Genomic DNA, 18,582 nt, shown 5'->3' with positions numbered 1-18,582 from the left:
TTTAGAACTTTAGAACAAGGGTTTGTTTCCGTAATTTAAAGCTTTACTTACATATTTAGCATTTCAATCACTCTTTTCTTATTCGTAGAGGACATAATTAATTTTTGTATAGACGGTCAGACTGTTTTTTGTTTACAAAAATTTTATCTAATGTTTGAATACTTGTTACAACAAAGTAGAAAAGCACATTTTACAGACACGATGTAGATTATCAATACGAGTATAATCTTCAGGCTATGCGATGCAGTTCTAAAAATGGTGTTATTGTGTTCTAAGTAAATTGCTTTCTAATATATCCAAATATTTCTCATAACAGAATTCTACTTTTATAAATCGACGCTTTCCAGTTTTGTATATACTGATCGCGTAACCGTTGTTTAAACATATCACAATAGTTACAATTTGAATCAAAATTCAACAAGATATCACTAAAGCCTAAATTGTCTAACAAAGATTTAATTTTATGAGACCATGAATTAACATTTTGATTATTGCATTGTTCAACAAATAATCTATACATAGAAATATCTTTCATTATTTTTATCCAATATTTTAAGGCTCCCTCTTTCATGATAACAGACAATATAAAACGACCAAGTTCTCCAAAAACAGTCAAGTTCGGGAATTGATTACGCACTACCAAAAACATATTTATAAAATCTTAAAAGTATTTTATCGATTTCTTTAAAGTCGTATATTACCCAAATATCAGAAGCATACAACAGAATAGGTACAACCATCGTATCAAAAAGTGAAAATTTTGTTCTAACATCTAGATTAATCCTACTAAACAGAGACAGCAGATTGCTATAAGCACTTTAGGCTTTATCTGAGAGAGTCTTTACAGAGTTTTTTTTTCATATTACCAGTGTATGTTAAGTTGACACTTAGATAGCAAAAATTATCGACAATTTCTAATTTCTCACCATTAACATGCCATTCAAATGCATGATTTTGTTTTCGTTTTTCAAAAATGCAGACTTTGATCTTTCTAACATTTATCTTTTTGAATGTGATACCGGTTTGGTTAATTACCAAGTGTGCCGTTTAGATAATATTAATGCCTCTGCGTAATTACTGAATATGCCTTTTAGACAATAATAAAGCAACGCCACAGTGGCGGCCATTTTACTCAGAATATTACATGCAAATGTTCATAAAAATAAAAGATGACTAAGTGGTAACAATAAAGTCAATAATTTTGTCATAATTATGTTCTAAATATCTATGTAAACATATACAAGTGAAAGGATGTGCATTTCACTACCTATATTATGCCTTTTTTTGATATTTTTTCTCTGGCCAAAATGCAAACATTTTCGATTTTACATGTAGTCATACTCAATATATATTCAATACATGTAAAAACATAATTACAGCCAAATGTAAAGCGGACAGTGAAGAAAAAAGACTTAAGGAATTTACTTTGAAATGTTTCCTAGTTACAGAATTATACACAAAAATCCAAACACCAAAATCCAAACAAAAATTTATCCAATTTGTTTTATCTATTCACACATAATTTACAGGTATATAAACATGTGATATTATTGGTTGACTATTCAATGAAAAATTATCTTATCTCCCTAAATATATCAATAGAGTTAGTGTAGTGTTGCATTGAACAATCGATGTGTACTTATTTACTTGGCTAGCTGTGGTCAGTAATGCATGTACAAACAACATTTTAAATTAAATTTACATCGGGCTGTCTTTTTGTGTCTAATGCAATTACCAGGAACAGTTTCGACAAAAATTCCGTAAGATTTTGTAGTAACTAAATTTTGTCTTTGTAATATGTGTTGTAATGGAATTTGACTCCCGTAAGATTTCAATACTTTGGGGTAAACTTTCGGACTAAACGAGACATTTTACAAGCGGCGTATATACTATAAATCGTCATATGCTTCTATGTTAATGATAATTTGACCAACTGATAAGGCTTTAGTGCAATTTTCAAGAGAACAATACTCAACCTGAAAATATGAACTGCTGTTGAGTGACTATGGCGATGCCTTAATACCTATGTATTTATGTTGTAGAATCAGATCCCAGGAATTCCTCTGGGTATATAACCGATTATTTTGACAGGAAATAATAAGAACTCAATAATAAGACGTTGTCAAGTTCTGTTTTATACACTGAATAGATAAATTAGAAAAAACAACCTTTATTTCAATATCAGAAAGATATAACAAAGGAGAAATAACACATTGAAATGGTATAACATGTATAAGTACCATCAAAATATTAAATGTTTCTCAGGTATGCGCATTATTTCTATACACTAATTAAAGATTCTAACGCCCCTCAACACTTTTGGCAATTTCTTTCATAAAAAAAACAAAACAAACAGTACTCGTTCGATATTTCTCACAAATATTTTAGTAAGAAATTACTTAATTATCAACAAGATTAAATATCAACAAAATCGGAAGTGTAAATGTATCATTTTATTCATGTAACCCGTTTCATTTTCATAAAGCATCAAATGATCAACAAAGTGGATGCATCTGGAATATATTTGGCATACTGAATTTAAATACAATCGACAAAAGTGCATAAAGTCACAATGACGGTCGTAGTTAAAACATAATACAAAGCTCCGGTCCATTTAAATTTAATTTAATCAGTAATATAATTAGAGTACCTGGTCAAACTTTCGCACCTTTTTACGACCCTTTTACTGATATATTATATTATATTATATTATATTATATTATATTATATTATATTATATTATATTAATTATATTATATTATATTATATTATATTATATCATATTGGGAACCATTATATTAAAATGCGGATATATGTTTAACTATTTTGATATGAACATCTAAATATAAAATTAATATTGTATTTAGAAAAGGTGGAGTTTTGAATAAAAGTTATAACTGGACATTGATTGTAAGTGTTAACTGCGATGTATTGCACTCTCACAAATTACTGGTATGTTAAGTATACTAGTAGGCATTGCCACTTTTAGTATTCATGCATGTATATATTGTTGTATATGAAGATGAGCTGTATATGCTTAATTCAAAATAAAATGCATGTCATGTTCTGTTCTGTATATAATCCATTGATTCATAATTTAGAAGCGGACTGAATCTTGTCTGTTATTAAATGTATTGCATTTTAAAGGTACCAAATAAAGACAAATAAAAAATCGTAAATCTTAAAAAAGATTACACATTTTGAAATATACAAAAAGTCATCTAAACATTACGATAGCCGTGCAATATTCCCTTCAAGTCAAAACATGTGCAGAGAAGCGAATGATTTTTATTTTGTATTTTCTTAGACTGGCATGGGTGGTTATTTTGTCCTACTTTCCATGCTTTCGTGTCATCGTTTTTCCGATCGGAAATTTCTCGGGATCACGTGATTTTATAATTAATTCAAACGAATGTCCGTTAAAAGACGCGCCACAAAATAACTGTATTTTTTTGTTTCATGATAGTAATTATACATGATTTGCATGAAAAATATGAGATATACAAGCTTTTAGTTTTAAATTGACAGTGACATATATTAGGCCAAGACAATGTTTTTAATGTATAAAATTTTATTGAAATTAATATAGCAATCAGTGTATGTAGGTATTTCAATCACATTTTGTTTCTACAGTGTTAAATAGCTATCCATCTACATTCTTAAAACTGTTCTGAAAAGAGATTGACTCAATAAGTTTGCAGATGAAGTTGTGAAAACACATTTATTCAAGAAGGGCCTAAATTGTCCACCCGAAAACTTGTAGTATAGCTGTATATTACCTGTAATCCAGGAATGATTTTCATGAAGCTTTTGTGAGTTAAAAAAATGTTGAATTCCCTATGCTATGTTTGTAAACATCACATTATCGTTGAATGTATCTAAATTATAAATTAAAGCCTCGTTTCGGAGCATTCTTCCAAAAAATTCCGATGATGTGCGACGGGTTCGTTAGCAGTCGAAAAACATACTTTCGGTTTGAAATAGGCAAAAGATTTTGTTTATTTGTTGGTTATTCTTGAAAATATTCACGACCATTTGGTAAGATCCAATGCAGTGGTCATATTTTCAGTAAATATGAAGAAAATATGAAGTCTCAGCTACACACTCTGGTTTTCATATAATACTCGTTCGGGTTTTAGTAGTGGGCCTTTAATTTTACTTTAGTCTGATAATGTTTTATTGCATATATTATAGAGAATTATAGCTTTGAAATCTCTTGTCAGTTTTGATATTTTACAATATATTGCTATATATATATATAACATGTATCATTATTATATTATAATATAATATATATCTTTTGAAGTTCGTAAAAATACTCTAGAAGCTATGACTGTTTCTTAAACTGAACTATTCATGTACAATGTATATTTTCTATGTGTAATATATTGCTGTGCTTATTGTCTTCGCAATATTTCTTGCTAATTATTTGTAAATGCCAATAAACTTGAAACTATACATTAAACATGTTTAGAGTAGAGTTCGTGAACTGATACAGATATCAATGGATCGGTTTTATTAAATGTCATTATGCCATTAAATTTATATTTCGAAGAATGTCTTTTTTCATTAATACTTTGGTATGAAGATAGTAAAACATGAAATAGTAAAGTTATCAGTATATCTATTTTTTCCGGACTGTCCTAATAAGACCACTTTGATGTCCAAAGATTAAGTTTTTAACGACCACACAACAGACAATATTAACAGGGTTAACACGTGCTATTGATTAATTGGATTAACTATCTTATGTTAAACACCTAATCAACCAGGTGTAAACATTTCTGTTGATTATTTAATTGTTTTAATACTAAGTTATTTAAATTTGATTCAGATTTCAAGTTTTAGAATTAGTCTAAATTCCGCTTTCTTAAAAAGAGCGCTGGTATTGCATGATATATTGACCTTTGTACGGTTTGAGCCAACGACCTTCCTATTGATCTGGCAACACCTTTACCACTAGACTGCCTCTCCCACTGAACCCCTCAAAAGAGCCGTAGGTTTTATTTTTATAATTATACACGTTTCTAAAGTGCAGTTATTTACTGCAGACACCCCAAGAACGCACATAATTACATATAAAAAATTGCAACAGATGAAAATATAATACAGACATAAAAGAAAGTCAGGCCAAATAGAATTATATGTAAATCGTTGAAGTTAAAATTTAATCGATTAGTCCTTAAAATAACTGAGTTATAGTTATCTTATATAATCCTTTTGGACAAATAACGGAACAGTTTATTTTTTTATCTTGGGTTCCAAATCGGCCTGTATACTTATATCATGTATCTAATAAAGAAATGATCATGCAGAACATTGTATGTGTGGGTCAGAGTTGAGTATAATACCCTGCATATCTGTATAGCCGGACTTACACGGATAAAATGACTATTGCAGGCCGTCCTAGTTATAATCATAGCTGATATGTGCTCTTTGTTCAATAAAGTGTTAGGAATATCTCTCAGTAGGGCAATTATAAGGCCTAAAATAATTGCTTGTTTAGGGTAATGCCCAAAGAATTTGTCGTTAACTTACAAAAGTTCAAAGAAAAGTTATGATCAGGTTACCCTAAACAAAAGACTTTTAATTTTAGGCGTAACAACCCTTTCAATATAGCGCAAAAGTCATCGTGATTGTTACCGAACATCTCCTGGCAGTTCCAAGCATTAACGCGAAATTTTGCCCTAAAACGTTTTCACGAAATGAATAAGAATATCTAAAAAATATTATTTATTGCTGAAATGTTTTCAGAAAAAAAATCACACATTTCCTGGAAAGTTTACAAATTATCGAGATACCTAGCTATCTCGTGGCCGAAATATGCCACCATACTATTGCATAAATTTGTCAGAATAGTTCGAAATATCGAGATAATTTCTGAAGGATTGAGACAGGTAATCTAGCTAATAAATGGCAGTTGTGGGCACTTACACAAAAATTATCGAGAAAATAATGTAAATTATCGCAATAATATTTCCAGAAAACCTTCCACTATTGAGATAAACTTTTCAGAAAACTTCGCTTATTCAAGATAATTCTTTGAAGTATCGCAACAGCTACCTAGCTATCTCGTGGCAGAAATATGCCACCATATCTTTCTATATGAATCTATTAAGTATTCTAACACGATCCGCAGCAGCTGATATATAAACATATAGCGAAATCGCCTATACATTAATCTACGATAAAATATAGCTCTTCCATTCCGCCCTACGATTGTAACGGCATGTTCTAATCTCTGGCCCGGCCTGGCCTGGCCTGGCCTGGCCCGATGAGCTCTATTTTGTACTGGGCCGGGCCAGGCCAGGCCAGGCCAGGCCAGATTTTATTATACACAGACAAATGAATGGCATAAAATCTAAATATACAATTACAATAGCAGGCAGTATTAACATGCATTGTTTACTTGCTGCATGTCAACCAGTCCTCTGGAGAATCATTAATTAGTTGTCATTCATCTTATTTGAAATACAGATTTGCACTGAAGAAAATGGTGTAACTAAATGATAACTACCCATTTTTTCTGTACTTAAATTATTTTAAGTCAACTTTAACACTTGGTTTTAAAACTAATGGCTAATCTCATTGATAAGTTTACGGGGATCCTGGAAAACCTGGGATGGGTTCATGGGATGGGCTGGTGGGATGGGATGGGATGGGCTCAAGGCCATGGGCTGAACTTATTTGCCCCTAAAATTTTCTCAGATTCTCGAAGGCTTCTTAAGGTGAACAGTTCTCTATAAAATAAATGATACTCCTGGGAATTCATGCCATACTGTCAATAAGATCTGGGCGAGAGTAACAAATGGGTTAATGTCTTATTCTGTAGGCTAATAACAGTATATTGTTATCATTATTATTGTTAATTCTCTTGATCCAGTCAGTAGTACACTTAGTAAAACAGTAATAATTTTAAAGTAATATTGTGAAAAATAAAAACACGTAGAACAGTAATAATTTTAAAGTAATATTATGAAAATTAAAAAATATATACTTCTTGTATGTGTATTTATAAGTGATACCTTTATGAAATAAAAGTAGACTTATATAGTGGAAGAAATGTATTTGAATATCAAAACAAAACAATTTGGTATAATGAAGAATTATGAAGATAAAGGGTAGAATTACATGTATATATGTCACAGGGAGAAAAATGATGAATTCAGCAGTTGACCTCTAACCCAAGTCAGAGAATAAACCTACAACATTAATTTGTTTGACGAAAATTAATTTTGAGAGAAAATATGAAATGGAACTTATGATAAATCAATTCTGAAAAAAAAAGTTAATGAAAATAAAAAGAAAACAATAATTGACAAATTTCAGAATAAAAAGATGACAGAAATGAATTTAATATATTAGACATATTAAAACACATGTAAAGTGGGATTCTTAAACATATGGCAATTATTGGTAATAGATTTGATGTTTACATTAACACAAAGTAGACAATAAATGACAATATTTTGTTCCAAATAATTACTTTTTAGTTCTACTTATCACAAAAAAGATGTTTACATTAACACCAAGTTGACAATAAATGATTATATTTTGTTCAAAATAATTGCTTATTTTTGCTTTACTTATAATAAAAAATGATGTTTACATTAACACCAAGTGGACAATAAATGATTATATTTTGTTCAAATTAATTGCTTTTTTTGCTTTACTTATGATAAAAAATACAGTCCATAAATTTTTCATCACTTATATTGGAACCGTAGAAGTACATTCTAACAAGTTAGAAGACTAAGTGTTGGTATTTTCTTTCTTTGTTTCCCTTCTTGGCAGCCAATACAGTGTGAGTCTCACTCTGGGAATTGTAATTACAGACTGTGTCCCTGTTATCCTTAGCTGACCTCTTAATTGCCCAGTTGAACTTTTAATTCATGTTTCTCACTATATATTTCTTTGACCTTGGGCCCACGATCCCATGACCTTCAGCCCATCCCATCCCATCCCATGAGCCCATCCCACGAGCCCATCCCAGGTTTTCCAGGCTGCCAAGTTTACCTGCTGCAATATAACTGAATATTTACATGCACTGAGAACACATCTCTATGGGAATTGTAATTACAGGTTGTGTCCCTACTATCCTTAGCTGACCTTTTAACTGTTCAGTTGAACTTTTAATGTGTTTGGTTTTGTTAAGCTGATGTTCAATCTATGGAAAAGTAATGAAAATAATATTCATTAATTGTGGGACCGCTAACTCATTGTCAGGGTGTTGGCATTTTAGATTATTGATATTTTTCTTGCACAAAAAAATAATGGTGCATTGCGTTTATGTTATTTCTAAGTGATATATTTCATGCTAAAAGATGCTCTTGAGCCTGTTTCACAAGACTTTGTGTGATTTTTTTCCACATACTTAGATCAATATAAAAACAATCTTACAAAAATATTCAGTATGTGTATAACCTAAACTACAAAATTTATATATCGCTTCCCCGCACCATACTATCCCAGGTTCTAGAACGGAGGTAGCATTATTTTAGAAATTGAAAGTTGTTGTCCGTTAGTATTGACAGGTGCCACTCTTTATTTTACATCATTTTTGTAACCAAAATTGACCAAGATAACATGCAAAGTTTACCAATGGCACAGTGGCGTAGTGATAAGTTCTCCGACTTTCACACATGTTACCGTGGGTTCGATTTCAATTCAGATTGTTTTCATTAAATCAATATAATGTCATTTTATTGATACTGGTTTTATTCTTACAACATTTTATTGTAATAACTTGTATGTAGAATAATGTCAAATACTTGTGTATTTCTTTCAATAAATGAACAATAAATCACGATAAGTGGTAATTTTCCTGCATTCTAAGTTTACAGAGGAAATTTAAAAAAAAATGATAATGAAAATGATCACACATGTGTTTCGAACTTACAGTCCCGAGATTGGTAGCTGAACGTTTATCAGCACAACTTTATCTGCATGTACGACCTGGCAGTAAAGAAATGTTTATATTTTATTTGATTTTCAATATTTATATTTTTATTTATGTTTGGGCACAGTTTTTTTTACAGAAGCATACAAAATATATTCTTGAGTGCTAGTTCAATAATTTCAGACAGTACTAAATAATCCTCAATAGACAAAATAATAAAATTAGTTAGGTTATTCAATTTGGGGAAAACCAAACCACCAGTCAAGGGTCAATTGAGGTGGAGATCCCCGGATAATAGTCATAACAATTAATCAGGCATCACCTTTAGATTAGACATAATACTTTTGTTAGCTACAGGCTTATTCCCAGGTGTATAATTTTACAGAGTGGGAGTTCAAAATGTATTTATACAATGTCTGAAATATCCAAACTTATTCCAAAAGTCAGATTTTAAAGTTGCTATAGAAATCACTTTCACGAAATTGAAATCTATGGCCTGGCCTGGCCCGGCTCAGTCGGAAATTGGGCTCATCGGGCCAGGCTAGGCCAGGCCAGGCCGGGCCAGGCCAGGCCAGAGATTAGAACATGCCGATTGTAACTGACTGTGAGATTTACTCTGCCTCGACCCGTTATATACAGTATAATACCAACTAAATATTCGACTTTTTCAGTGCTAGTAGTAATAAAAAGTACATCAAATTTTCTGAAACAAACAATTTCTAACTGATGAATTTATTTGTTTATATTTTTACCGTAAGAAAATGTTTCAGCCCGGTAAGTTTCAATTTCAACACCAGTGCATTAATGCCTGGTCGTGTGTGTAGTTTACAATTTCTGCGTTGAAGGCACCACAAATGTCAACTAGATTCTACTTTGACAGTAAATAAATCAGAATTCATGTTCCAATCTTCCAGACTCAAGTGTTTACCTGTTTATATGCCGCCGCAATGTTCTGGCGTGTATGTTTCAGTGCCATCATGTAGGTGACGTGTACTATTTTTAGAAACTGCATATATAAACTTTGAATTCAGTATTTACCTCTGATATCTATACCCGACCTTAGATGTTATTGAAAATAACATTTTCACGGCAATACCTACTTAACACTTTAATTAAAATTTACTGAATATCGGAAAATTCCGTTTGATGCAACGCTTTCTATTCGTGGGGAGGTTTTTATAATAGCATATGGCCAGCCGAATGACATATCGTGCTAAAATGTAGTGCTGTAAAATGCGAAGATTTGCGTGGTTAGAATTGAAATAATAAATATGTTCCAATAATTTTATCAGTTAATAAAATATGGGCAGGAGTTCGGATGCGTAATAATTAAATCACGAGTGCGTAGCACGAGTGATTTAATATTCGCATCCGAACGACTGCCCATATTTTATTAACTGATAAAATATAGGCACATATTTATTATTTCTTAAACAGAAGTTATAGCTTTATTTCAATGTTTTGCCAAAAGCAATACCACGATCAATGCAAAATATAGGAAGTGAATTGTTAATATACGACTTTAGCTAATGTAAGGGAGACAATCCAATCAGGGGGACAGCTTTAGGGCAATCGATTATCAAGGGAGAGAAAACTCGATATTTCTCATTGTAAGCTGGCCATGCAGATTTTGTACATCCGCAACGTAAACTATTTGTAATTAGAAAGAACACGACTTTTACCAAATTCTCTTGCCATTTCATATTTTATTGTATCAATAAATACAAACTATTAACCCCAACAACTAAAATAAAATTATTTTCTCATGTCTTAGGTATTGAAATATGCCTGCAAAACGAACAAAATAAGCTCATATATAGTATATAGCGAATAACTTTAAGTAGATTAAGTGTTTAACCGTAAAAAGTACACATGATAAGCTAGTATTACTTTCATGAATTAGCATCTGTCCCATGACCATTGACTATTATGACTTCAAAATCATTTGCGTATAAGGAGGCAGCCGTACATCTGTTTACAAACGGTTTTTGTTGTTGTGTGTGTGTTTTTTTTAAATAGAACTTGTTTGTTGGAAGTTCTGCTGCATCGTAGAAACCGTAATCTAAATTATCTGTTTGTATACGGAATTATTAAAAAAAAACAACAACATTGTTTCAGCCACGGCTACGGTGTTCCATTAGGGCATTTGCCTCCTCTTTTATGTTAAATGAGCGCCATGTCTGAATTCACACTGGAGGAGATCACATGAAGGCGAAACGCAGTGTGCGAGACCACAATGATGAAACGCCGCGGCAGTACGAAGATTTCAAGATTTTGCGTTTCTCCATCACGAACTCGCACTTTACAAATGCTTTGCCATCGTGCTTTCTCACTTTGCGTATCGCTAGTAAAAGTGATGATAGAAGAGCGAAATCACAGTGGCGAAACGCGAAAACACGATAGTGAAATGCGACATCACGATGATGAAATTCGCGCTTTGCTTTTATGATATGGCGCTTCGACATCGTGATTGCGGGTGTTCACGCACGAATATCATTAGAGGGAGAAAAGGGGGATACTAGTGATGTCCCAAAAACTGCGATTTTGATATTTTGACCATATTTTTCAACCAATATTAAAAGGTATAAATAAAACTTACGTGTCTGTTAAAATATAATTTAAAATTATTAATTAATATAAAGGTAACTTTCTTGTCCGCTGACTGTTCCGCTGAGAAAAGTTGTGTTTTTTCAATTTCTTTCAAAATAAAGAAAGTTTTTTAATATCAGTTTACGTGCCAACATGTTGACTCTTTCAGGGACAGATGACTTAAGGATATTGACAAGTTTCACGTTCATTAAATGGTACACATCTAAATAGTTCAATAAATATGAAAATGGTGAGTGATGCCACCTGCCCAATCCTTAATAGGCAATATTTGGGGGAATATACTCTGTCATTATTTCTGCATTAGTAGTTTTTCAGTTGTCTCCCTTTCATCTTTGGTTATTTTAGTGTGGTTGGTCCAATTCATTTTTTTTCTTAGTCAGACATTGTACCGCATTTTGCACAACATTTTGCACAATATTTTGTACAATATTGATATGTGACTGTTTCATTATTTCACTTTGTTTTATCCACATGCATATTATATGCCATGGATTATAAATAAATCTGAAATCTAAATCTTTATGATGTCAATCGTGTGGGTGTATACAGTCACCTGACAGTTGGGTGAGGACCGCTTACTTGCAATATGTTAAAGGCATTGGCCATCAGATCGTATAATAACAACAACAAAAAAGAAACATTCTTCAGTATCAGGGAATTAATGCTAAATCCTATTATATCTTAAGAAAACTATTAAACTTAATGGCTGACAGACTATATGTTCACGTAAACACATGAGAATTATTTGTTTTTACTAATTTTTTCTCTAAAATTCGAAAAAGCGTTTGTAACGCTTTGTAGTGTAATGGCTAGGTTTTTGTATTTAAATTTGGATATTTCTTTCAGATATTTAAGATGTTAAAAATCATGCAAAAACTTAACATTTCATGAATTATAAAAGTCAGACAAGATTGTCAGATCTTCAGTAGCTAAGGGTATGAACATGTTCACATAAGTGAATTCTTTTCTACGAATCCTTATAAGTGGTCAGGAAGTTAGATAATGTATCTGCTGTGTTTTCCTGTATAATCCTATATAAACTCAATATACTCTGTGATCAGAGAGAGCAGCCCCGGTGACGGGCTAGGGACATGGTCGTCCCGCTCTCAATAAGCATTGTTAAAAGCTAGGCTGAAAAACGTTTATAATTCAAAAACGTTGTTAATAGAGTTGTAAAAAGAACTGTTTAAAAGGCTAATTTAACATTGATTATATCTGTGAAATTCGACTGAACATTTATAAGTAACTGTGCATTGTTCTTCGTAGTAAATAAAAATGTTAGAACTGTCATAATGGTGTTGTGTTTTAAAGACAAACTTCAGGTGCACCACCAGGCCACTATACTAGGTTACAACGCATTTCTATGGCGCCGCAGACAGGATGTTGAACTTCTACAATGGGTTGTCGCAAGATCATGTGCAAGTGCTTACCACTAGAATGAAGTGATGCCGCTAACAGTAAGACCTTTATTTTCACAGCTTTACTAGAGGTAACATCAATATCAATCCTCCGTGGCGGAATAGTGATGCAATAGTGGATAATTCGTCTTATAATACTTACATATGCACGCATTTTCGCTTCCTTCCTTTCCAGCCCTCCAGCTGTTACTTTCATTAATCAAAACATCACCATTGTCCATCACACACGAATTACATTCTTACCTTTATCTAAATTTTTGTTTTCGTTCCATAGACTTTCACGGAATTATCCCACCCACTCATTCTCATTTTTTGGCATACGTTGCAAATAAACTTTATCATGTATTAGAAATTTTTGCTTCTGTTCGTCTGTTTTTCATGCTCCTTTAGTCTCCACCATACCTTACTAAGTATCAGAGTTGTCTCATTACAAACAATATATAGGGCTGTATAATGACTGGTCATTTTGTTGTGAAATGAAATTTATAATGATTCTTTTGAAACATATATTATGTAGAATACAACCGGTCAAAATAATGGAAGATATTCTTTGAGATTATTTTGGATATGAACAATCAGTATAAGAAATGAAACAAGTTAAAGCATAGCAAAAGTTCCTTCTAGGGCACACACATATATAATGATCATCTTGTAAAGTTTTGGCTGCAATGTCTGTTTTAAATATTGGTCATCAGTGTGTGGAACCCCAGGATCGGACACAAGGACAAGACCATACTACCTTATTGACATTTTGTATCCCCCCGTTTAAACGCCCGCTGGGGGCGTTATTTTTTGCACCAAGGGTGCATTTATTTCTGTACCAAAATACAAAAACTAAAATTTTGAAAAAGAACTATATTGTATTTTTAAGGTCAGCTTGTAATGTCAAATCAGCTATTTCCAAAGTATTTACGCTAACATAAGTTGATAAATCCAACAACAAAGTAAATCCGTTACCACTTTCAGTTGAGTAAATACGGCAATTACAAAACACTTGCTATACACATTGACCCGGTTAATCCATGTCCACACGAAGTGTACCATTCGATGCGTGACTTTGTTGCGCAAAAATAGAGGGTCGCGGTGGAGTTTGTTTTCAAACGACGTATGTTAACCTTTATGACAAATAAGATGGTTGGTATGTTTCAACAAAGCCATTTTTCCATCCTCGGATTTAGTAATATATAATCCACAGAGCGATTTCAGCCTGAGTCGCCTCAATTAGGAAAGAATAATTTTAACGTCAGGGGTTATTTTTAAGGTCAGCTTGTAATGACAACAGCTTTCGAGGTCGGTTGCTCAGTCAAGTGGGACTTACCAATTCTAAGTGTTCCTCAAGAAACAATGAATCACTTACATGTACAAACATGTTTTACTAAATAGTCAGAAACTCAAACTTGTAGAAACATGTTAAATTTACAATATTTCTGTCACGGATTTATAACGTTTTCATAGAATATATTTATTTTAAGCGGGAGTATAAGAATACAAAAAGTGTAATATTTAGTGACAAAAATCAAAACTTAAGGGGACGCATATTGCTACATTCACAGTTCATACAGGAATGCGGAAGGGGTGCATATTCAAGAAATCGATGGTGGGAAAATAAAAAACATATTCCTAAACTGATATAATACTGATGGACACCTGTAATATTCAGTATTTTGTGGATAAGGATGTGGTACTATGAATGTAATAGGAAAACAGAGGTCTTTGTGAAAGTACATTCAACACAAAATATTAAGCTTTTGTATAAGGAAAAAACAGGTTTTTTACAATAACAGTGTTCCAAATAATGTTGAAGGGATGAGATTTTCTTTCTAACACACCAGGTTTGCTTAAACATGTAAATATTTAACGCCACGTCATTTCAGCTCGGGATGGACGCCATATTTCTCATTGATAAAAATGTAAACAAAAAAAATCAGAGTGGGATTAGCATTGCAAGGGCATAACATCACATTCTACACTATGAATACCTTAGAACAGATATCTAAGATGCTACACAGGTCAGGCGGGTTAAATGCATAATGGCGATCACTTGAAATTCATCTTGAAAAGGTGGTTAATTTCAGTTTGTTTACATGGTTTTTAATTTTCCCACGACTTCTCGGCGATTCACTGCAAATGTATTACTGCGCCGGACGAAAGGTAACTCTTATAAACAACGGGAGACAACTTAGGTGTCAGCACGTGTACGATTTTTTAAAAAAAACGTGTCGATGATTATAATTTCTTATCAAATAATGAATCCTATTCAGATATTCGTCTTTAATATTAGAAAATTATTAATTTCTGTGGACATTTGTCAAAAAATATTACTTACAATGGACTACTTTGCGCATCAAACTGGTTTCCGCTTCAGTTGTGAGGCACTTCCGTTATACTTTTTGACAATAATAACAAAACACAAAATGAATCAATAAAGTCACTTATAAACCGACTGCTACTTAAATCAGTGTAAGTAAAGTTGTTGTTACAACATTATACATGTTCGTTACGTTATGAGATAAAGTTTATCTTGAACTGCATAATCCATTAATTACGTTTAGATGATATTGCATTTACAATTTATTTGACCCCATTTTTTACGTGAATGACAGCATTCTCGTGCAACTCGTGCAAACAGAGTTATGAAAAGTATGGTGGAGAATTCAAGGACAAATTATAAATGACATTAAAGTGAGGATAACTGTATATTCGTCCAGTTTTGATCATTGACATGCTTGCTGTGTATTAGTAACTTTTGTGAACAAGATTAGAATGTTACTTTTGCACATATAACCATTGATTGGACCTTTCAACCAAATTTCATACCTTATTTTAGGGATTTTTAAGACAATACATTTTCAAAAGTTTGTTGAATGTGTTTTGATATTTAAGTGCATTGTAGTTCATGAATACCAAGTTAAAAATTAATAATGGCAACATTTCTAGGCCCTTATTGTAAGCCACTAGACTTCTGTAATGATAAATGTTTAATGTATTAATGGGAATATACTCTTTTAGTTTTGGAATATGGCATTCCTTGACCACCGTATCTTTTCTTATGCACTACTTTGTAAACAAACTAAATAATGTGTTTTAGCTTACATATGCGAAATGAAAATCAAGACAGTGACCATATTTCACATTCTTTCTTTAAATTAGAATCTGTAGGACATTGATAAATGTTTGGACAAGGTGAAGCACTATTATTTTCGCACCAAAAAGTCTTAATTGTTGACTTTGAATGTACACAATAAGTCTTATGTAATTCAACAATAACTTTCTTGTTTCAGTTTTCTCATTTTTATTTTAGTGAGCAATCCTTTGTGTACTTATAACAGTTGAAACAGTATCCATTTCATGTACCAAAACCTTGTACTTTTTTGCAGGTAAATTTTATCATACCCCACCCACTTTTTTTCTAATTTCAAAGTATGCGTCCCCTTAAATAACAATATATCAATGACAAACATTAATTTGCCATTCAAATCTTCAATATTTCAAGATTTACAATAATTTGAAGTAAGTCACTGAAGGCATATAGTAGTAGTGGCTTATCGTGCATTGCGTGTACTTCATGTTTTTTGTGGGACAAATTATGCGAACATCATACATTTGAATATTTAGTTACAGTTAAAAATGATTTTTGTACATGTTAGGTTTCCATTTATACACCTCTATATTCTAATGGTGTATGTTTATATGTATGTATGTATGTATGTCATGTCAAATCATAAAATTGTGTTCGAATTTCTCTATTACTAATGAACATTTGACCTAATGATTCAGCACTTAGCATCTACGTATGTAACCACATGATGAACATGTGTAAACAGTGTCCTATACAACATTTGTATAAGTATGCACGTCATGAATATCTGTTGCCAATAAAAACGTGAATGTTTTTTAACAAACGGCCGTTATTAGATATTCTAATATGACCCAATCATTCAAGTTAGAAGGCCTAAGACCACAGTTATTTTTACTATATGTTCTATATAGGCACTGGACACTATAGCAATTTTGCATGCATTCCAACCCCTATAAAAATACCTGAACTCAACAGAACTATCCAAGAGAAAAAGTTCCCGCAACAGTAAACACTGGGTTTGGGTTGACCGGCTCTTTTTTCCACCATTTTGAACCAAATCACATGCGTATGAAGAATACTCTCTAGATGGCCGCAAACAGGCAAAACAGGCCCTATCAAAAAGTCATGTTATGCATATTCTGACATTTTCATTCTGTCAAATTGTACATGTACCTACTATTTCATATCTCCTCTATTAAATCATGCCATTTATTGCAGGTCTTTCACTCAAAAATTCACCAATATTCACCATCAAATAGAGGAACTATTTTCCGCGTAACCACTTCCGTATTGTGGTCAACCAAGGGCAAATAACTGTGGTCTTGTGCCTAGAAACTGTGTGTTGGAATGCAACACATTAGCTGTTTGTACGTGACAATTATTACTGCAAATGGCGGCGCACTAGGAAAAAATCCACATAAAAATGGCAAATATTTGGTCGATATCTTCAAAGATGTTGGTAATAGTTGTTGGAAAGGTGTAAGATTTGAAATAATTGATCTCAGAAAGTAATTTCTTTTTGAAAAAATCATTATCTGTCGATTAGATGCGTAGTATATTATATCAGTCGGACTCTTGAAATAATTCCTTCGCATCCATACTCCAAACAACGGTTGAATTCAATAATAAATCTTTGTTACAGATATTTTATTTCATTAGCAATTTCAGGTCCCACTTCGCTTATAAATTTAGCCATGCTAAATACGTTTCATGGTTGGTGTGACTCTAAATACAACAAAAGTCTGTGCTTTGAAAACATTTTCCTGAGCTATGTTATTTATCCCGACCGATTTATCTCAATCAATTATTTAATATGTACCTCAATCAATTATATGATGTCTCTCATCAACAGTGAATTTTTTATTAATTAATTGATAAATCGTCGGATCAATTATGTGATCTATCTTATCAATTTATCAAACACCCGGTGGTATAATTCAATATTAACAATATTTAAGGCTGCAAACATTTCAATTCATAAATATATGTGTGTGCTTCTATAAGCACCAGATGTTGTAAATGTGTCGGAATTGATTTTACAAATTGTCTTTCAAATGTGGCAAGGTCTTTATATTTTTTTTGTAAAAATTTACGTAATTGTGTTAACAAATTTATGTGCAATTACTCAGTAACATAAATATAGAATCTTGATATACATGTAGGCTGCTGTGAGGTTTTTGGATGCACCCAAGTGTCGAAACTTTTTTTTTAAGTTTATGTTATTACGTTACATTCGCTAAAGTTGTCTATTTAAACAGTCAGTGCATTAGAACCATCACGCCGATAAGAACCTTAGTATGTTGGTCAATCTTTCATTGATGTGGGGGCCTCCGTAACAGAGTGGTCAAGGTCGTTAGTTTCGAATCACTTTCCTTTCACATATGCAGTTAACGAATGTAGGATCCTTCAAGTTAGGATGTCATCTATCATTAGCAACACGCTTATCTCATTTCTATCATTTAAGTATTTTCCATATACTTTGGAATCTTTGAAAACAGTGATAATTATCTAGACCGATTTCCACATTGATTGAGGCAGGTTCTTGATTCATAAACTAAATAAATTTGAAACATCTG

Source organism: Mercenaria mercenaria, chromosome 15 (assembly GCF_021730395.1).
Source record: "Mercenaria mercenaria strain notata chromosome 15, MADL_Memer_1, whole genome shotgun sequence".
NCBI classification, from domain to species: domain Eukaryota; kingdom Metazoa; phylum Mollusca; class Bivalvia; order Venerida; family Veneridae; genus Mercenaria; species Mercenaria mercenaria.
This window is presented reverse-complemented; position numbering follows the sequence as displayed.